This window comes from Phoca vitulina, unplaced genomic scaffold, assembly GCF_004348235.1.
Source record: "Phoca vitulina isolate PV1807 unplaced genomic scaffold, GSC_HSeal_1.0 scaffold35, whole genome shotgun sequence".
Taxonomy (NCBI): domain Eukaryota; kingdom Metazoa; phylum Chordata; class Mammalia; order Carnivora; family Phocidae; genus Phoca; species Phoca vitulina.
The window spans coordinates 4,564,762-4,588,305 of NW_022589738.1; the positions used below are offsets into that span (position 1 = coordinate 4,564,762).

General features: G+C 37.6%; 1 protein-coding gene across 6 annotated transcripts in view; it reads right to left on the reverse strand.

Moving 5' to 3' along the window:
• Positions 1-23,544, reverse strand: part of TAB3 (TGF-beta activated kinase 1 (MAP3K7) binding protein 3) — an 87,728-nt gene that overhangs the window by 56,300 nt on the left and 7,884 nt on the right. For all 6 annotated transcript variants that reach the window (XR_004302064.1, XM_032426465.1, XM_032426466.1 and 3 more), the window contains exon 2: positions 7-108. The gene's annotated coding sequence lies outside the window, so the exon portion shown is untranslated. The remainder of the gene's footprint in view (positions 1-6; positions 109-23,544) is intronic.

Sequence of the window (23,544 nt, forward strand, 5' to 3'; positions counted from 1 at the left end):
CCTTACCTCCAATTTTTCAAATGATGAAGCTTCAAATAAGATACCTTGTCCAGTTTGACACACAACAATTCACGGTGAAAAACTTGAGAAAAGGCTGCAGACACTATCCTAAAAAAATTAAAGACCCAACAGGTAAGATTTCAACTATAAAAGGTTTAAAGAAAAGAGCATGAACAAGTTATACAGCAAATAAATGGTCATGAAAGAGAAAGCAGCTGTTTGTACCGCTTTACTACATGAAATTCCAGAGAATAAAGTTGATGTTCCATCAATACTAATAGAAAGTTCACCTGACTGTATCAGTCACCTTGTTCCCCTTCCCACTAAGTCACTTCTAGTACCTAAGGGAGAGCCGGCAACAGCAGAGGGTTAGGGTTAGGGTTAGGGCAAAGCTTTTCTGAGGTTTCGTCTTCACAGAAAGCTAGCAAGAGGAACTTTAACTGCATCTCTGCCAAACCATCAGGGGTCCCTACAGCTCCCCATTTATACTAGCCATTAAAATTTAATGGGTTTCAGGCTCTTTAAGAGCCACAGGTCTTAAAATTTAAATGACTCCATACCAAGTCTTATTCTCTGGTAAAGTAAAGGATTTTTTTAGATTTCCACACCCCAAATGAGCACCACACCCTCACTGCAAAGCCCAACAGCAAAGAGGGTATATAGTTCTTTGTCACCTGCTATACCTTCTCAATAGAATTACAACTGCTCACTAAAGACTGGGAGGCCCTCCCCATAACCCAACTCACAAAGTCACTCATCTATCACTCAAAAATATGAAAAAAGAAAAATACTTGATCATAAGCCTCAGTGAAAAAATAGCCTTATATAAAGAGGAAAGCAGAAATAAGTACATACCTATCAATAATTACTTTAAATGTAAATGGACTAAAGCTCCAATAAGAAGATACGAGGTTAAGGGTTGCCTGGCTGGCTATCAGTACAGCATGCAACTCTTGATTTCAGGGTCATGAGTTCAAGCCTCATACTGGGTGTGGGGCCTACTTAATTAAAAAAAAAAAAAGATACAGGGTCACTCAATGAATTAAAAAAACAGGAACCATCTATACATGGTCTATAAGAGAGTCACTTTAGAACTAAAGACACATGTAGACTGAAAGTGAAGGGATGGGAAAGCATTTATCATACAAATCAAGTGAGGAAAAAAAAAAAAGCCAGGGTAGCAGGGGCACCTGGGTGGCTCAGTCGGTTAACCACCTGACTCCTGATCTCAGATCAGGTCTTGAGCTCGGGCCGTGGGTTCAGGCCCCATGTTGGGCTCCACAGCCTATTAAAAAAAAAAGAAAAAGCTTACTGTGTACAAAAGCCAGAGTAGCAATACCTGTATCAGACAAAATAGACTTTAAAACAAAGACTGGAGCAAAAGACAAAGAGAGGCACTACATAATGATAAAGGAAACAATGCAATAAGAGGATATAACAATTGTACGCATCTTTGCGCCCAACATAGGTGCACCAAAATACATAAAACAATTATTAACAGACAGAAAGGGAGAAACAGACAGTAATGAAATAATAGTAGCGGACTTTAACACCCCACTTATATCAACAGATAGATCATTCAGACAGAAAATGAAAAGGAAAGAATGGCTTTAAACGGCACATTAGACCAGATGGACCTAACAGATATAAACAGACCATTCCATCCAAAAACAACAGAATACACATTCTTTTCAAGTGCACACGGAACATTCTCCAGAAGATATCATGTAAGGCCACAAAACAAATCTCAATAATTTTAAGAAAACTGAAAACACATCAACCATCTTTTCCGACAAAAACAGTATGAAACTACAAATGAATTACAAGAAAAAAATCTGGAAAACACAAATACATGTAGGCTAAACAACATGCTACTAAAAAACGGGTCAACCAAGAAATCAAACGGGAAATCAAAAAATACATGGAGACATATGAAAATGAAAATATGCTGGTCCAAAATCTTTGGGATGCAGTAAAAGCACTTCTAAGAGGGAAGCTTATAGCAATACAAGCCTTCCTGAAGAAATGAGAAAAATGTCAGGTAAACAACCTAACCTTACTCCTAAGGAAGCTAGGAAAAAACAAGGCCCAAAACTAGTAGAAAGAAGGAAATAGTAAAGATTACAGGAAAAATAAATGACACAGAGACTAAAAATACAATAAAAAAAGATCAATGAAACCAGGAGCTGGTTCTTGAAAAAGATAAAATCGATAAATCTTTAGCCAGATTCATCAAGAAAAAAAGAGAGCTCAAATAAATAAAATCAGAAATGAAAGAGAAGTAACAACTGACAGCACAAAAACACAAAGGACTGTAAGAGACTACTACCAAAAACTATGCAGCAGGAAAATGGACAACCTAGAAGAGATGGCTAAATTCCTAGAAACATATAATCTTCCAAAACTGAATCAGGAAGAAATAGAATATTTGAACAGAATGATTACTATAGTCGCAATAAAACTGAATTAGTAATCAAAAAACTTACAAAAAACAAAAGTCTAGGACCAGACAGCTTCACAGGTGAATTCTACCAAACATTTAAAGAGTTAATACACCTATCCTGCACAAAGTATTCCAAAAAATAGGAAGGAAAACTTCCATTATCATTCTATGACACCAGCATTACCTTGATACCAAAACCAGACAAAGATACTACAATAAAAGAAAATTACAGAGCAATATCCCTGATGAACACAGATGCAAAAATCCTCAACAAAATATGAGCAAACCAAATTCATTATTACATTAAAAGAATCACTCACTGTGATCAGTAGGATTTATTCCAAGGATGCAAAGGTGCTACAATATTCACAAATCAATGAGATACATCAAATAATCAAGAGAAAGGATAAAAACCTTATGATCATCTCAACAGATGCAGAAAAAGCACTTGACAGAGTACAACATCCACTCACAATAAACACTCCCAACAAAGTAGGATGAGAGAGGGGCGCCTGGGTGGATCAGTCGTTGAGCGTCTGCCTTCGGCTCAGGTCATGATCTTGGGGTCCTGGGATCGAGCCCCGCATCGGGCTCCCTGCTCAGCGGGAGGCCTGCTTCTCCCTCTCCTACTCCCCCTGCTTGTGTTCCCTCTCTCTCTGTGTCTCTCTCTGTCAAATAAATAAATAAAATATTTAAAAAAAAAAAAGTAGGATGAGAGAACATACATACGTCAATACAATAAAAGCCATATATAAAAACCCACAGCTAACAGCATATTCAACAACAAAAAAGTGAGAGCTTTTCCTCTAAGATCAGGAACAAGACAAGGATGTCCACACTCAACACTTTTGCTCAACATAGACCTGGAAGTCCTAGTCAGAGCAATCAGACAAGAAAAAGAAAAAAAAAAGGCACCAAAGTGGCAGGGAAAAAGTAAAACTCACTATTTGCAGATGACATGATAGTATATAGAAAAAACCCTAAAGGCTCCACCAAAAAATTATTAGAATTGATAAATGAATTCAGTAAATTGCAGGATATAAAATTAATATACAGAAATCTGTTGCATTTCTATACATTAATAATGAAGTAGCAGAAACAGAAATTAAAACAATTCCATTTACAATTGCACCAAAGAGAATAAAATACCTAGGAATAAACTTAACCAAGAAGGTGAAAGACCTATACTCTGAAAACTATAAAACACCGATGAAAGAAACTGAAGAGACACAAATGGAAGGATACTTTGTACTGATGGATTAGAATATTTTTTAAATATCCATAATACCCTAAGAAATCTATACATTCAGTGTAATCCCGATTGAAACACCAGGAGTGCTTTTCACAGAACTAGAACAAATAATACTAAAATCTATATGGAACCACAAAAGACCTTGAATAGCCAAAGCAATCTTGAGAAAGAACAAAGCTGGAGGTATTACAATCCCAGATATCAGGACATACTATAAAGCTGTAATAATTAACACTATGGTACCGGCACAAAAACAGACACATAGATCAAAGAAACAGAATAGAGAGCACAGAAATAAACCCACACTTAGTCAATTAAGTCATGACAAAGGAGGCAAGAGTATACAATGGGGAAAGGAGTCTCTCTAATAAATGGTGCTGGGAAAACTGAACAGCTACATGCTAAACAACGAAAATGGACCACTTTCTTACACCATACACAAAAATAAACTCAAAATGGATTGAAGACCTAAATGTAAGACCTGAAAATACAAAACTCCTCGAAGAAAACATAGCTAGTAATTTCTTTGACATCAGCCTTAGCAACATTTTTCTAGATATGTCCCCCAGGCAAGGGAAACAAAAGCATAATTAAACTATTGGAACTACACCAAAATAAAAAGCTTTTACACAACAAAGAAAAGCATTAACAAAATGAAAAGGCAACCTACTGAATGGGAAAAGATACTTGCAAATGATATTAACTGATAAGGGGCTAATATCCAAAATATAAAAAGAACTTCTAACAACTCAAGGCCAAAAAAACCCTCAAATAATCTGATTAAAAAATGAGAAGACCTGAATGGACATTTTTCCAAAGACATACAAATGGCCGACACATAAAAGATTCTCAGTCATCAGGGAAATACAAATCACAATGAGATACCACCTTAAACCTGTCAGAATAGCTATTATCAAAAAGACAAGAAATAACAAGTGTTGGGAAGGATGTAGAGAAAAGGGAATCTTCATTCACTGTTGGTGGAAAGGTAAATGGGTATAGCCACTGTGGAAAACAGTATGGAGGTTCCACAAAAAATTAAAAATAGAAATTCCACTACTGGGTACTTACCCAAAGAAAATGAAAACATTAATTCGAAAAAATACATGCACCCTTATGTTTACTGCAGCATTATTTACAATAGCCAAGATATGGAAGCAACTCAAGCGTCCATCTGTAGATGAATGAACGAATGAAGATACAGCATGTATGTGTGTATGTGTGTATGCGCACGCATGTGTGTATGATGGAGTATTACTCAATCATAAAAAATGGTTATCTTGCCGGGATGCCTGGGTGGCTCAGTCATTAAGCGTCTGCCTTCGGCTCAGGTCATGATCCCAGGGTCCTGGGATCGAGCCCCTCATCGGGCTCCCTGCTCCGCGGGAAGCCTGCTTCTTCCTCTTCCACTCCCCCTGCTTGTGTTCCCTCTCTCACTGTGTCTCTCTCTGTCAAATGAATAAAATTTTTTTAAAAATCTTTAAAAAAAATGGTATCTTGTCATTTGAGACAACATGGATGGGACCTAGAAGGTATTGTGTTAAGTGAAATAAATCAGAGAAAGACAAATACCATATGATTTCACTTACATGTAGAATCTAGCAAAACAAACAATAAAACAGACTCTTAAATGGAGAGAACAAACTGATGGTTGCCATAGGGGAGGTGGGTGGGGGAATGGGTGAAACAGACAAAGGGGAGTAAGATGTGCAAACTTCTAGTTATAAAATAAGTCACTGAAATGAAAAGTAACATAGGGAATGTAGTCAGTAATATTGTAACAATGTTGTTTGGTGACAGATGGTAACTACACTTGTGGTGAGCACTGAGTAATATATAGAACTGTTGAATCAGTGTATTGGACATCTGAAACTAATGTAACACTGTACACTACTTACACATCAATTTAAAAAAGAAGAAAGCAGTCTTCAGTTCCCCAAAAGGCGTTATTAACAACTCAAGAACTGACTAGATATTTTAGGTTAACCAAGTAGCCCTACTGAATGAGGAAAAATTCTTCTACAGAGAAAGATTACAGCTAATAACGGCAGAAGTGACCAAACTAGAACAATCACTACTTTGTTTTATTTATTTATTAATAAGTAAACTCTACGCCCTATGTGGGACTTGAACACATAACCCCAAGATCAAGAGTCACATGCTCTACCAACTCAGCCATCCAGGCGCCCCTCAATTTTTTAATTTTTAATTAAATAACTAATCCATGCATTGGTAATCAATGGATAGTGAAAGAATTAGGTAAAAAGTGGGGCTTCATGAAGGGATCAGGATGTTATCACCTGAGCCTGCTGACAAATCAAACTATATAAAAAAAATTTTTTAGAGAACCAGGGAAACTTGAACATGGACAAAATACCATATCAGCTATTAAGAAATCATTATCGGGGCGCCTGGGTGGCTCAGTTGGTTAAGCGACTGCCTTCGGCTCAGGTCATGATCCTGGAGTCCCTGGATCGAGTCCCGCATCGGGCTCCCTGCTCGGCAGGGAGCCTGCTTCTCCCTCTGACCCTCCCCCCTCTCATGTGCTCTCTCTCTCTCATTCTCTCTGTCTCAAATAAATAAATAAAATCTTTGAAAAAAAAAAAAAGAAAGAAATCATTATCAGGTGTGTTGTATATGATAATGCATTATTGCAGTAATGCAAGAAAAGGTGCTGTTTTAGAGACGTATTATTTAGGAATAAAACAATGTCTTAGATATGCTATAAATTCTCAGCAGAACAGTGGGCTGGGGGAAGAGGAAACAAGTATGGTGAAATGTTGATGACCGCAGCACAGAGGTTCACTAAACTTAATTTGTGTACATTTCAAAATGTTCACAAATAAAAAGGCAAAAATAAAAAGCAATCAACTAGGAGTCACTGCGGAGTCCTTTAAGGAGAAAACATGAATGAATTCAAATTAACATTTAAAAGTTGACCATTTTCATTATTTTGTACAGAGACTGCAGAAAAAGAAGCTGGGGATATAAAACTACTGCAAGGCTTCTTAAGGCAGTCCAGAGAGAAAATCCTTAAAAAGCCAACACTGTTCAATTTAACTATCAGTTTACTATTAATATTAAAATTAGTAATCCTATTATTAATTATAATTATCACATTATCATTTATAACTGATTATATTACATATTAATCTACGTATTTAATGAAAAGTTATTATATGCAACGCTCTGCAATAAGTGATAAAGCCCATGCCCTGTTTTAAAGCTTCCACTTGAGCTGGTGAAAAAGAACATACTGCATACCCTAGTAACACACAGTTCAGAGAAGGGAAAGATGGGTTCAGGTAAATCAAGTTTACTGAAGAAAAATAATTAAAGTAGACAACAAAATAGATACAGGAGTTTAAAAAAGGAAGGGAAAAAATGCAAATGTTCTGATGAGGATATTCAAAAGATAATGGCACCAGTCACAGTTCTTTCAACATTTTATTTTTTTATTTTTTTTAAGATCTGAGAGAGAGAGAGAGAGAGCACCCAAACAGGGACAGAGGGCAGAGGGTGAGGGAGAGGAGGAGACTCCCCACAGAGTGCAGAGCCCCACACGGGGCTCAAATCTCACGACCCTGAGACCATGACCTGAGCCGAAAGCAAGAGTCTGATGCCTAACCAACTGAGCCACCCAGGCGCCCCTCCATCAACATTTCAGAGCATGACAGATTTGTCAGTGGGACAGGAGGCAAAACTAATAAATGAACTTTCAAGAAAAGAATCCTTACAGGGATTTAAAAAAATAGTTCTTGAAAAAAAAAAATGGAGTAATATTGAATTTGAGGCCACATCCTCATACCCTTTAATATGTAGTAAACGAACACTATGTGACTGAGTATACTCCAAGTAAACAAGGACATCTGACATTCACAGACCTAATATAACTGTTCAAGGTTACCATAACCAGGGCACTGCAAATACGATGTGAGCACCATGCAGAAGCAAAGGCACCACCGTACTTGTGGTGAAGCACTGACTCTAATGCTGCCAAAAGGGTCCAAGGCAGAAACGCTTTTTGTTCCCCCTAAGATTCACGTGATCAGAGCAAACAAGATTTTGACTAGTATCTTAATCAAGAGTGATTAGAGAATAAGAAAAGAAGCCTTACGGAAGATATCCAGTAAAGGAGTTAGAGTTTGATTTTAACCATAAGAATAACAAGGATGGCAAATGTGTTAGGGGAAAAAAAAGGTATGTCTCAGAACTGGAAAAACTGAAACATGTCTAAAGAGAAGGAAAGGGACTGACTGTACATGTGGGGAAGAGAAAAGACTAGTAACAAAGCAAGCTTTCCAACAGGGCAGCGGAGTTGGCAAATTCCAGAGCTTAGTGGAACCATGTTCTAGAAATGGCCGGGGCGGGGGGAAGTCAGTGAGGATCGGATATGAAGGAGTTATCTCCCAACTGTCTCAATCCTTAGGACATGAGTCATGAAGTCATTCTATCATTTAGTTTACAGAAAGAAAAAAGCATAACATGACAAAACTGGGCAATCGGTGAGTATCTACAGACAAGCTTTAACAGGTCACAAGAGATGAAGAAACGCTCTAGTGGTCATTGTCCTTAACCAGGTGTAGGGCCACAGACAAGTCACTTAACTTCTCTTAGGCCCTGTTTCCTAATCCTTTGTGTAATAACACATAACTATCACACCACCTCACAAGGCTTTTATGGAAACTACACAAAGAAGGAAAATGGTTCTCACTTGTAAAGGACTATATTCATTTATGAGGCTGTTTGAGAGCTCTCATAGGACAGCAAAAAGGAAACTCTGCACAACGGCATCTTTCTTTCTATTTCAAAAGGACAGATATATATCTTACCTACAAACAGATAAACTGAGACATATGTAATGATGATAAAAGTGTAGCTAGGAAAGCATTCTTTTCCACGACATTAAAAAAAATTAGTTGATATTGCACATCCCAATTTCAATAGCAATGAAGAGGGATTGCACGTTCTGAGACTCATTCCAGACACTATTTTTGGCTGAAACTTAAATATAACAAATGTGTCCATTGTCAAGGTCTAGAAACTGCCCAACGTTGAAGAGACTTAAAACACTGAGTATTCTGGTAAAACTTTATATTTACACACACACACACACACACACAGAATATAACCTTTTAATACAAACGTACAAAAGTATCAAAGTGAGTACAATTACATGTGCAATTACATAAAACTTAAAGCGAACTAGGGGCTGAGTCTGAACTCTTAGAGAAACATGACAAAATCATATTCTGCCATAAAGAGCCAACAGAAGGACCTCCTCTCTTGGTTATGGCACATTAGGTGATCTGAACCAACCTTCCTGCTGAAGACATGTAAATAGAGCTGCACAAAATATAAGAAATGACTTTTGTAAATGACTGAAGAACCGACAGGATAGTGCTTTTGGACTGATTAGAGGACCAGAAAATTCTGAGAAGTTACCCCAACAATCCAGAAGAAACGGAGGTTAAACTGTATCTGACAGCCTGACAAGCTGAGAAGAACAAAAGAAAATCCTCTTCTCCCACCTTCAGGTTAGGAATCTGAGGAGCAGCACCTTATTAGTAAGGGTGAATCAGAAATGAATCAGTCCAGGGACGCCTGGGTGGCTCAGTTGGTTAAGCCTCTGCCTTCAGCTCAAGTCATGATCCCAGGGTCCTGGGATCGAGCCCTGCATCGGGCTCCCTGCTCCACGGGGAGTCTGCTTCTCCCTCTGCCTCTGCCTCTGTCTCTCTGTCTCTCATGAATAAATAAATAAAATCTTAAAAAAAAAAAAAAAAAGAAATGGATCAGTCCATACACTGAATGCAATTTGGCCTTGATTCATCTGGTTGGCCCAGAAAAATCTTGAAAGTTGAGATGAGGCTAAGTAATCCTGGATTCTCTCAAGCAGACACCACAAAAATATGGGGCACCTGGGTGGCTCAAGCGGTTAAGCATCCAACTCTTGATTCTGGCTCAGGTCATGCTCAGGGTTGTGAGTTCGAGCCCTCTATTGGGCTCTGCACTGGGCGTGGAGCCTGCTTAAGATTCTCTCCCTCTGCCCCTCCTCTCTCTCTCTCTCTCTTAAAAAAAAAAAAAAAAAAAAAGCAGATGCCACAAAAATAAATCCTTTCTGGAAGATATCCTTGGTCTCAAATAATTTGTAAAATAATTTTCCAAATCCAATGGCCAGCATACAATTGAAGAGAACTGGGCACTTGAGGAGACAAGAGAACAAGATCAAAAGCCACAGAAATAGCAAACAAAACAACAGAAAGTGACTCACAGAGACTACAAATATTGGAATTACCAAACAGAGATTTTTAAATTACAACTCGATCTCAGCAATTAACTAAAATACCATAAAAAGTGATATAGCAGGTTTTAAAAGAAATAAAAAGTAATTCTGTTACTGAAAAATATAAAAACCAAAATTAAGAATTCAATATACAGGTTTAACAGCCAGTGAAATAGTAAATCAGACCGACAGTTGAGACAGTAAATCAGAAGACAGATCAGGAAGAAAAAGTAGAAGGTCTACCATATAACACAGTTAATTGGACTCCCAGAAGAAAAAAACAGTATGGAGCAGAAGCAATATTTGAGTAGCTGAAATTTTCCAAAAATGATATATGAAGTCAAACCACAAACCTAAGATTCTCAATGGGAGCACCTGGGTGGTTCAGTCAGTTAAGCATCTGCCTTCCGCTCAGGTCATGATCCCAGGGTCCTGGGATCAAGCCCCACGTCGAGCTCCCTGTTAGGCAGGGAGTCTGCTTCTCCCTCTCCCTCTGTACCTCCACCCACTCGTGAGCTCTCTCTCAAATAAATAAATAAAATCTTAAAAAAAAAACTATCAATGAATTCCAAACTCACAATCAACAAAGAAAAACTTAAATGCATGGGAGGGGGGAGGCGATTACTTTCAAAGAAGCAACACAAAGATAGCTTAATTTGCAACAAACATGGAAGCTAAAACAATCTCTAGGAAGCAGAAAGAAAAACAACTGCCTAGTATTCCATTGCAGAGAAAATATCCATCAAGAATGGAAATGAGGGGCACCTGGGTGGCTCAGTCGTTAAGCGTCTGCCTTCTGCTCAGGTCATGATCCCAGGGTCCTGGGATCGAGCCCCACATCGGGCTCCCCGCTCTGTGGGAAGCCTGCTTCTCCCTCTCCCACTCCCCCTGCTCGTGTTCCCTCTCTCGCTGTGTCTCTCTCTGTCAAATAAATAAATAAAATCTTAAAAAAAAAAAGAATGGAAATGAAATATATTTTCAGACAAATAACAACAGAATTAACTTCCAGCAAACCCAAAAAATCATAAAGCAAAAGAAAACTGATCCAAATTGGAAGGTCAGAGATGCAGAAAAGAATGAAGAACCATGAAAGTTTAAGTAAGCAGTTTAAAACCTAACAAAACACTGTATAAAATAATGTCTTGGGGAGTTTAAGATACATACAGAAACTTACCTCTGAACTCATTAAGTTATATATACTAAATGTGTATAACTTTTATAAAAAAATATATACAGAATATGAAATTACAGGACAACAGCATGTATGTCAGGAGGTAGTTAAATGGAACTAAGGAGTTTTAATATTCTTACTTCAACCAAGAGGAAAGTAAAAGTATCACTTAACACTAGACTTTAATAAGTGAAATATACATGCTGTAAGTGCTGGGATAATCACAAAAAGTATTAAAGTGAATATGTGGTATGTGAACCAATAACAGAAAAACTGATATAAAAAATAATCAAAATGAAGAAACAAAGAAAATATCTAACAGGTGAAACAAATGTGATGCTGGAAGTAATCCCAAAATACCAGTAATCATATTAAATGTGAATCAATTAAATGTTCTCCAAAAAATTAAAGATTATAAAATTGGATTAAAAAAAAAAAACAGGGGCGCCTGGGTGGCTCAGTTGGTTAAGCAACTGCCTTCAGCTCAGGTCATGATCCCAGGGTCCTGGGATCGAGCCCCGCGTCGGGCTCCCTGCTCTGCGGGAAGCCTGCTTCTCCCTCTGCCCACTCCCCCTGCTTGTGTGTGCACTCTCTCTCTCTCTCTCTGTAAAATGGATAAATCTCTTAAAAAAAAAAAAAAGACTAAAAGGATAGAAAATTACATCATGCGAAATCATCACTAGACTTAAGTCACTTCAAAAACAAAGTGTTTAATTCACTAGAACAACATAATTAACTAAATTTGTATGCAATTGGTAACATGGCCTCAAGTTATATACATAGGTAAAATGGATAGAATTACTAGGAGAAACAGACATAGGTCAGTATCACAGTGGCAGATTTAAAGATCTCTCTCTGGGCGCCTGGGTGGCTCAGTCGGTTGAGCATCTGCCTTCAGCTCAGGTCATGATCCCAGGGTCCTGGGATGAAGCCCGTGTTGGGCTCTCTGCTCAGCAGGAAGCCTGCTTCTCCCTATCCATCTCCCCCTGCTTGTTCTCTCTCACTCTTTGTCATATAAATAAATAACATCTTTAAAAAAAATCTCAGTAGTTAAAAGAATAAGAAGACAAAAAATCTGTAATGATACAGATACAAAACAATTAACAAACTTCACCAATGGGCACACATAGAACACTGAATCCAAGAGCTACAGAATATATACTTGTCAAGCACTTACACTGCAGAAAAATGACAACAGGTTGACCATAAAGTAAATCTGAAGAAATTTTAAAGTCACTCAAAGGAAGTTCTCTAAGGAAAATGTGATTAAGACAGAAACCAATTACAAAATACGCATACTTAGAAAATTCTATTACTAGAACTTAAAAAATACAATTTTAAATAACCAACGGATCAAAGAAGACATAACAATGGAAATTAGAAAATGATGTGAAATAATGAAAATATTACCCCCCAAAAATTACGGGATTCAGGTAAAGCAATACTTGAAAGTGAAATAATTTTTTTGTCTTGTTTTTCAAGTTTTATTATGTTCAGTTAGCATATAGTACATCACTAGTTTTTGATGTAAGGTTCAACAATTCATTAGTTGCACATAACACCCAGTGCTCATCACAACACGTGCCCTCCTTAATACCCATCTCCCGGTTACCCCATCCCCCCATCCCCCTCCCTTCTGTAACCCTCAGTTTGTTTCCCAGAGTCCAGAGTCTCTCATGGTTTGTCTCCCTTGAAATGATAGTTTTAAATCCATGTGTTAGGAAGGAAATAAGGTTGCAAATTTATACCTAACTACCCCTGTTAAGAAGTTAGAATAAGAAAAGCAAAGTAAACTCTAAATAAAGTAAAAGGAAATAATGAACATAAAAGCAGATGTTAACAAGATAGAAAAACACCTAAAATGGTTTTTTGGAAAAATTACTCTAATTGCTAAACCACCACAGAAATTTTTTTTTAAAGATTTTATTTATTTATTTGAGAGAGAGCACACAAGCATGAGCGGTGGGGGGGGGGGCAGAGGGAGATGCAGACTCCCCCCTGAGCATGGGGCTCGATCCCAGGACCCTGAGATCATGACCTGAGCTGAAGGCAGATGCTTAACTGACTGAGCCACCCAGGTGCCATGGAAATTATTTTTAAAAGGGGGGGGAGATACATATACCCAGTGATGAATGAAAAAGGCCCAAGAGAAATGAAAATATACATTTGCATGAAAACTTGTATATGAATGTTTATGGCAGCATTATTCATGATAGCCAGAAAGTAAAAATCACCCCAAATGTCCATCAACTGATGAATAAAAAAATAAAGTGATATATCCATAACATGTAGTATTTTCTGGCAATAAAAATATAATATAAAACTAATAAATGTTACAATATAGGTAAGCCTTAACATTACACTAAGTGAAAGAAGCCATTCACAAAAGACCAAATATCATATGACTCTATTTATATGAAAATTTCAGAATAAACAAATCTATAAGGGGAAAAAAGACTTGTGATTACTTAGGGCTGATGAAGAGGGGAAGGGGTTGGGAGATAATGGGGAGTGACTGCTAATAGGAGCAGGATTTCTTTTTGGGGTGATGAAAATGTTCTAAAGTTGATTATGATGATGGTGGACAACTCTGTGAATGTATTAAAAACCACTAAATTGTACACTCAAAACTATTTAAAAAAGGAATAAAAGGGAAGACTATCACTAAGGAATCCGCACACATTAAATGACAAAAAAGTGAAACTGTAGTGCCAATACATTTGAAACTTCATATGAAACAAATTTTTATAAATATAGGATTTACCAAATGGTCATAAGAAAAAATAAAGCCATATTTAGCATTTTTTCCTAACTACAATAGTATGAAACTAAAACCAATTACAAGAAGAAAAATAGAAAATTCACAAATGGAGATTAAACAACATGCTACTAAATAACTAATGGGTTAACAAAGAAATCAAAAAGAGAAATAAAAAAATACATTGAGACAGCAATCTACACATTTAATGCAATCCTTACCAAAAAAATACCAACAGGTTTTTTCACAGACTAGAACAATCCTAAAATTTGTATAGAACCATCAAGGACCTCAAATAGCCAAAACAATCTTGAAAAAGAAAAGCAAAGCTGAAGACACCATAATTCCAGACTTCAAGTTATATTACAAAGCTACAGCAATCAAAACAGTATGATACTGGCACAAAAATAGACACATAGATCCACGGGACAGCAAAGAAAACCCAGAAATGAACTCCCAATTACATGGTCAATTAAACTTCGACAAAGCAAGAAAGAATATCCCATGGGAAAAAGACCATCTTTTCAATAAACGGTGTTGGGAAAATTGGACGGCAACATGCAAAAGAAGGAAACTGGACCCCTTTCGTACACCATACACACAAATAAATTCAAAATGGATGAAAGGCCTAAATGTAAGACCTGAAACCATAAAAATCCTAGAAGAGAACACAGGCAGTAACTTCTTTGACATAGGCCATAGCAACTTCTTTATAGGTATGTCGCTGGAGGCAAGGGAAACAAAAGCAAAAATAAACTACTGGGACTACATGAAAATAAAAAGCTTGTGCACAGAAAAGGAAACAATCAACAAGACAAAAAGGCGACCTATGGTGGGGCGCCTGGGTGGCTCAGTTCGGTAAGCGTCTGCCTTCGGCTCAGGTCATGATCCCAGGGTCCTGGGATCAAGCCCCACGTCGGGCTCCCTGCTCTGTGGGAAGCCTGCTTCTCCTTCTCCCACTCCCCCTGCTTGTGTTCCCTCTCTTGCTGTCTCTCTCTCTGTCAAATAAATAAATAAAATCTTTAAAAAAAAAAAAAGGCGACCTATGAAATGGGCAGAAGATACTTGCAAATGACCTCTGATAAAGGGTTAGTATCCAAAATATATAAAGAACTTATCAAACTCAACCCCCAAAAGATTAATAATCCTGTTCAAATATGGGCAGAAGACATGAATAGACAGTTCTCCAAAGAAGACATCCAGATGGCCAAGAGACACATGAAAAGATGCTCAACATCACTTACATCAGGGAAATGCAAATCAAAACTACAATGAGCTATCACCTCATACCTGTCAAAATGGCTAAGATCAACAACATAGGAAACAACAGGTGTTGGTGAGGCTGTAAAGAAAGGGCAACAGGGTGCCTGGGTGGCTCAGTTGGTTAAACAACTGCCTTCGGCTCAGGTCATGATCCCGGAGTCCTGGGATCGAGTCCCACATCGGGCTTCCGGCTCAGCGGGAAGTCTGCTTCTCCCTCTGACCCTCTCCCCTCTCATGTTGTTTCTCTCTCTCTCTCTCTCTCAAATAAATAAATAAATAAAATCTTAAAAAAAAAAAAAAAGGGGCAACAGTCTTGCACTGTTGGTGGGAATGCAAACTGGTGCAGCCACTGTGGAAAACAGTATGGAGGTTCCTGGAATATATAATGAAATATTACTCAGCCATTAAAAAGAATGAAATATTGCCATATGCAATGATGTAGATGAAGCTAGAGAATATTATGCTAAGTGAAATAAGTCAGAGAAAGACAAATACGGTATGATTTCACTCATGTGGAATTTAAGAAACAAAACAAATGAGCAAAGGAAAAAACAGAGAGAGAGAGAGAGGCAAACCAAGAAACAGACACTTAACTATAGGGAACAAACTGATGGTTACGGGGGGGGGGGGGGGGTGTGTGAAACAGGTGAAGGTGATTGAGAAGTGCACTTATGAGGAGCATCAAGTGATGTATGGAAGTGCTGAATCACTATATTGTACACCTGAAACTAATATTACACTGTAGATTAACTAACTGGAATTTAAATTAAAACTTTAAAGAAATACCTTGAGTCAAATGAAAATGTAAATACAATATGCCAAGATTTATGCAATGCAGCAAAAGCAGTTCTAACAGAAAAGTTCAAAGCAACAAATACCTATATCAAAAGACAAGAAAGATCTCAAACAACTTAACATTACACCTCAAAGAACTGGGGGGGGGGAGGGGAAGCCCAGAGTTAGCAGAATGAAGGAAATAACAAAGAACAGAGCAGAAATAAGTGAAATAAAGATGAAAAAGAAACAGAAAAGATCAGTAAAACTAAGAGTTAGTTCTTTGAAAAAATAACAAAATTGAAAACCTTTAGCTAGACTCAACAAGAAAAAAAGAGGGCTCAAATACATAAAAAGAGAAATCAAAGAGGATACAATAGATACCACATAAATACAAAGGATCATAAGAAACCACAATAAACAATTATATGCAAACAAAGTGAAAAACCTGGAAGAAATGGATAAATTCCTAGAAACATACAACCTTCCAAGACTGAATTATGGCAGAATAGAGTAAGTGAACAGAACAACTACTAGTGGGATGACTGGGTGGCTCAGTTAGTTAAGCGGCTGCCTTCGGCTTGGGTCATGATCCCAGGGTCCTGGGATTGAGTCCCACATCGGGCTCCTTGCTCAACAGGGAGCCTGGTTCTCCCTCTGCCTGCAGCTTCCCCTGCTTGTGCGCACGCGCTCTCTCTCTGACAAATAAATAAAATCTTTTAAAAAAAATACTAGTAATAAAAATAAATAAATAAGTACTAGTAAGGAGATTCCGTCAATAATCAAATACCTCCCAATGAGCAAAACACCAGGACAGACAGTGACACTAGTGAATTCTACCAAACATTCAAAGAAGAATACCAATCATTCTCAAACTCTTCCAAAAAATTGGAAGAGAAGGGAACACTTCCAAACTCATTTTACAAGGCCAGCATTCTCTGATACCAAAACTAGACAAGGGCACCACAATCAAAGAAAATTATAGGCCAGTATCATTGATGAACTTAGATGCAAAATGCTCAGCAAAATATTAACAAACCAAGTTCAACAATGCATTGAAAGGATCATATACCAGAATCAAGTGAGATTTATTCCGGGGGTACAAGCATGCAAATCAATGTTACACACCACATTAACAAAATAAAGGATAAAAATCCTATGATCATCTCAATAGATGCAAAAAAATTCGACACCTTTTTATGATACAACGTCTGAACAAAGTGGATACAGAAGGAACATACCTCAGTATAATAAAGGCCATATATAACAAGCTCTCATATAACATCATACTCCAACAGTAAAAAGCTGAAAGCTTTCCCTCTAAGATCAGGAACAACACAAGGATGCCCACTCTCACCACTTTGATTCAACATAGTATTGGAAATCTTAGCAGACCAATTAGGCAAGAAAAAGAAGGAAGCATTCAAACTGGTAAGGGAAAAATAAAACTGTTAACTATTTGCAGATGACATGATATTATGTAGAGAAAACCCTAAAGACGCCACCAAAAAACTGTTAAGAGCTAATAAATGAATTCAGTAGTTGCAGAAAACAAAATCAAAACACGGAAATCTGTTGCATTTCTATTAACTAATAAACTATCAGAGAAATAAGAAAACAATCCCATTTACAATTATAGCAAAAAGAATAAAATAGGTGGGGCGCCTGGGTGGCTCAGTCATTAAGCGTCTGCCTTCAGCTCAGGTCATGATCCCAGGGTCCTGGGATGGAGCCCTGCATCGGGCTCCCTGCTCGGCGGGAAGCCTGCTTCTCCCTCTCCCATTTCCCCTGCTTGTGTTCCTGCTTTCGCTATGTCTCTCTGTCAAATAAATAAATAAATAAAAATTAGAGGAAAAAAAGAATAAAATAGGAAAAAATTTAACCAAAGAGGTGAAAGATTTGTCTGCACTGAAAACTGTAAGACAGTGATGAAAGAAACTGAAGATACAAATAAATAGCTAGATATTCTGTGCTCGTGGATTGCAAGAACTAATACTGTTAAAATGTCCCTAACCATCCAAAGCAATCCACAGAGTCAATGCAATCCCTATCAAAATACCAATGGCAGGGGCGCCTGGGTGGCTCAGTCGGTTAGGCATCTGCCTTCGGCTGAGGTCATGATCCCAGGGTCCTGGGATCGAGTCCCGTGTCGGGCTCCCTGCTCGGCGGGGAGGCTGCTTCTCCCTGGCTTCCTGCTTGTGCTCTATCTCTCTCTGACAAATAAATAAATAAAATCTTAAAAAAAAAAAATACCAATGGCAGTTTGGTATTTTGAACAAACAATACTAAAATGTGTAGGATTGACCTCCAAAAGACCCCAAAAATGGCCAAAGCAATCTTGAGAAAAAAAGAACAAGACTGGAGGCATCATACTCGCTGATTTCAAGCTATCTTACAAAGCTATAGTCATCAAAAGAGTATGGTATTGGCATAGAAACAAACACACAGACCAAGAGAACAGAATAGAAAGCCCAGAAATACATTCAAGCATATACAATCAATTTATGACAAAGGAGCCAAAAACATACAGTGGGGAAAGAAGAGTCTCTCTTCAATAAAGTCTGTCAGGAAAATTGGACAGCTACTTGGAAAAGATGAAACTGGATCACGATCTTACCCCATACCCAAAAATTAACTCAAAATGGATTAAACACTTGAACATTTAAGACGTGAAACCATAAAACTCCCAGAAGAGAACACGGGCTATAATAAGCTTGACATCAGTCTTGAAGATTTTTCTCCATCTGACTCCAAAAGCAAAGGCAACAAAAGCAAAACAAACAAGTGGGACTACATCAAACTAAAAGGCTCTGCACAGTGAAGGAAATCATCAACAAAAATGAAAATGCAACCTACCGAATGGGAGAAAATATCTGCAAATCATATCTCTGGTAAGTAGTTAATATCCAAAATATATAAAGAACTCATACAACTCAAAAGCCAAAAAAACCCAAACAACCCAATTTATAAATGGGCAGAAGTTCTGAATAGTCATTTCTCTAAACAAGGCATGAAGAAGGCCAATAGCTACATGAAAAGATGCTCAACATCATTAATGATCATGGAAATGTAAATCAAAAGCACGAGGGAGCACCTGGGTGGCTCAGGCAGTTAGGCATCTGCCTCCAGCTCAGGTCATGATCTCAGGGTCCTGGAATCAAGCCCCACGTCAGGCTCCCTGCTAAGTGGGGAGCCTGTTTCTCCCTCTCCCTCTCCTCCTGTATGTGTCCTCGCGCACACAGTCAAATAAATAAATAAAATCTTAAAAAAGAAAAAAGCACAATCAGAGGCTCCAGGTTAGCTCAGTTGGTAGAGCATGCAACTTCTGATCTCAGGGTCATGAGTTTGAGCCCCCACATTGGGTGTAGAGCTTACTTTAAAAAAAAAAAAAAGTGAAAAAAAATGGTTAATATCAAAAAAATGGTTTTATCAGAATGGTTAATATCAAAAAAATAAAAAATAACAAGTGCTGGTGAGGATGTGGAGAAAAGGGAACCCTTGTCCACTCTTGGTAGGAATGCAAATGGAGCCACCTCCATGGAAAACACTATGGAGGTCTCTCAACAGGTTAAAAATAGAACTACCATGTGATCCAGCAATTCCACTTCTGGGTATTTGCCCAAAAACCCCAAAAACACTAACTCAAAAAACACTAACTCCCATATTCATTGCAGCACTATTTATAATAAAAAGAAAGACAAATACTGTATGATCTCACTTATATGTAGAATCTTCAAAAAAGAAAAAAAAAAAGAAAGAAAGAAAGAAAGAAAGCTCATAGATACAGAGAACAGATTAGATTAGTGGCTGCCAGAGGCAGCAAGTGAGGGTGGGCAAAATGGATGAAAGAGGTCAAACGGTACCAACTTCCAGTTATAAAATAAGTAAGTCCTGGGATGTAATGTACATCACGGTGACTATAGTTAATAATACAGTAGTGCACACTTGAAAGTTGTTAAGACAGTAAATCTTAAAAGTCTTCATCCAGAGAAAAAAAAATTGGGGTAATAACTATGTATGGTGACAGATGTTAGCTAGACCTACTGTGGTGATCATTTTGCAATATATACAAATATGGAATCATTGTGTTGTAGGCCTGATACAATGTTATATGTTACAATGTTTGTACCTCAATAAAAAAAAAAAAGAGGGGTGCCTGGGTAGCTCAGTCGTTAAGCTCTGCCTTCAGCTCAGGTCATGATCCCAGGGTCCTGGGATCGAGCCCCACATCAGGCTCCCTGCTCCACAGAAAGCCTGATTCTCCCTCTCCCACTCCCCCTGCTTGTGTTCTCTCTCTCGCTGTGTCTCTCTCTGTCAAATAAATAAAATCTTTAAAAAAGAAAAAGAAAAAAAAAGAAAGAAACCTGAAATATACTACTACTACTTTAAAACTTGAATCTGTAATTAAAAGCTTTCCTGCAAAGAAAACTCTAGGCCTAAATGGCTTCAGGGCTCAGTTCTATCATACCTTTAAAGAAGAAATAAAACCAATCTTAACACACTCTCTTCCAGAGAATAGAAAGAGCAGGTATATTCCTTAACTCATTTTACAAGGCCACCAAAACCTGACAAGGGCACTACAAGGAAACAAAATTAGATGCCAATCTCACTCAAGAACAAAGATCCAAAATTCCTAAGGAAAATGTGATACTAACTGGAACTAACTGGATTTATTCCTGGAATGCAAAGTTGATTTAGCATTAGGAAATCAATAGATATAACCTGATTTAAGGAGCAAAATCATAATTCCTTTTTAACAATAAATATTTGATAAAAATCTGGTATCACTCATGAGATAAGCCCTTAGCAAACTAAGAACAGATTAAAAACTTTAATTTGAGAGGGTAACTGGGAAAAAAATTAAAGCAAATATATATTTAATGAAGAAATATTGAAAGTTTCCCGTTTGCAAAAAGGAAGACGACAATGGTGCCCTGTATTTCCACTTCTATTCAATAATATAATCTTAATACTAGTCAGCACTAAGAAACAAAAGTACAGCAATTCGAAAGGAAGAAACAAAAAGCCTGAAGATAAATTACTAAAGGTAATAAGCATTTAGCACAATTGTTATATATAAGGTCAATATAAAAGTCAATCGTATTTTGATAAGCAACAAACAAAATGATCTCTTCAAAAACTACAATATCAAAAAATATCAAGTATCTAGGAATAAAAATCTTAAATGTTGCAAACGTCTCTCCTGAAGAAAATTATAAACATTATTGAGAGAAATTAAAGAGGACCTAAATAAACAGAGATCATGATCATGAATTAGAAAATAAAATGATAAAGATGTCAATTCTAAATTGCTCTATAGATTTCACAGAAATCCAATCAAAATCCCAACAGATTTTTTGTGTGTGTACATGTGATGTGTGGAAAGTGACATGATGTGATGTGTGGAAAGTGACATGATGATAAAAACGCATTATAAATGTGCAAAGGCCCAAGAATACCCAAGATGCTCTGAAAAGACAAGCAGGTGGAAGAACCTGTTCTACTGATCATCAAGACTTATGATAAAGTTTTAGTGAAGAACACAGTGTGGTATCAGTGCAGTGAACAATGGAACAGAATAGACAGCTGTGAAACAGAACCACAAACATAGGAATATTTGATTCCTGACAAAAGTAGGAAAAACACCGTGCTGGGACAATTAACTAGCCATGTAGAAAACGATATTTTCCCCTTTCTCACACAATACACAAAAATCAATTTCAGGTACATGCTAGACCTATACATGAAAGCCAAAATAGGGCCGCCTGGGTGGCTCAGTTGGTTAAGCGACTGCCTTTGGCTCAGGTCATGATCCCAGGGTCCTGGGATCGAGCCCCGCATCGGGCTCCCTGCTCAGTGGGAAGCCTGCTTCTCCCTCTCCCACTCCCCCTGCTTGTGTCCCCTGTCTTGCTGTCTCTCTCTCTCTCTGTCAATTAAATAAATAAAATCTTAAAAAAAAAAAAGAAAGCCAAAATAATATAGCTTCTGGAAGATGAAAGAGAATATCTTCAAGACCCTGAGATAGGGAAGGATATTTTAAACGGAACCTGGTATCTAATTTAAATACAAAGGAAAATATTTCTAAATCAGACGACATTAAAGAATTTTGGTTTATCAAAAGACACATCAAAAATGAAAAAACATGCTCATGCAACCAGCAAGGGCTCATTTCTAGCACATAACAAAGAACTTCTACAAATCAGCAAGTCAAAATAGTCAACGAAGTACATGACACATTCTTGAAGGAATTCAGTCCAAAATAGTTATAAAAACACAAACCTCAGTCACCTAGAAAATTTAGTTGTAAATACTGACACTTTCCCTGAGATTTGGAGTAAAAGATTTTACTATTTATTAACATTGAAAAAAATGTTTCAGATGTCCATATTAAAATAAACCAATTCTCTCTTCTTTCTCCAGTGGCAATTCCTAAAGAAATACTTATTATTGAAAAAGTCTTGTTTAAGAAATCTTAGCCTAGTGGCGCCTGGGTGGCTCAGTCGTTAAGTGTCTGCCTTCGGCTCAGGTCACGATCCCGGGGTCCTGGGATGGAGCCCCGCATCAGGCTCCCTGCTCAGCGGGAAGCCTGCTTCTCCCTCTCCCACTCCCCCTGCTTGTGTTCCCTCTCTCGCTGTGTCTCTCTCTGTCAAATAAATAAATAAAATCTTTAAAAAAAAAAAAATCTTAGCCTACTCCAAGGTCACAAAGACATTCTCCAAAAACTGAGACCTACCTACGTATCTATCAGCAACAAAATAATAGTGATATAGCCACACAAAGGAATATACCCTAATGAGAAGAAACAGTCTACAACTATACACAATATGTAAATAAATCTCACATTCATAATGTCGCCCAAGAATACAAGAGGACTCCATTTACATAAAGTACAAAAGTAGACAAAACCATGTGATGTTAAACATCAGGAAAATGGTGAAGGAGATGAAGAGGTACAAATTTCCAGTTATTAAAAAAAAAAAAAAGTCAGGGAAATGGTGGGGGGGTGGGTAGGGTAGTAAATGATCAGAAGGGCACACAAAAGGGCTTCTAAGTGACTAGTAATGTTCACTTTCTTGATCTAGGTGCTGGTACAAAAGTGTGCTCAGTTGGTGAAAATGCACTGAGCTGTTTACTACTGATGTATGCTTTCTGCATATTTTATACACTTTTAATAAATTCTTTTTTTAAGTATGAAGGAGTACTTATTTTTCAAAATTTGTTAGGGGACAGGAGAGCAAAAAAGTTTGATTGGGGGGCGCCTGGGTGGCTCAGTCGGTTAAGCGACTGCCTTCGGCTCAGGTCATGATCCCAGGGTCCTGGGATCGAGTCCTGCATCGGGCTCCCTGCTCAGCGGGGAGCCTGCTTCTGCCTCTGCCTGCAGCTCTCTCTGCTTGTGCTCTCTCTCTCTGACAAATAAATAAATAAAACATTAAAAAAAAAAAAGTTTGATTGGTTCAGGTCAAATCACAGAAATCAAATAACTAACAAAAACTTAAAGTAGGTATTAGACAACATGCTAACTACCAAAAAAAATATTCAGAGATGCCAAACCAACTAGGAACTCTCAAACTTACAGTAAAATTGGTTTGAAACTATTCAA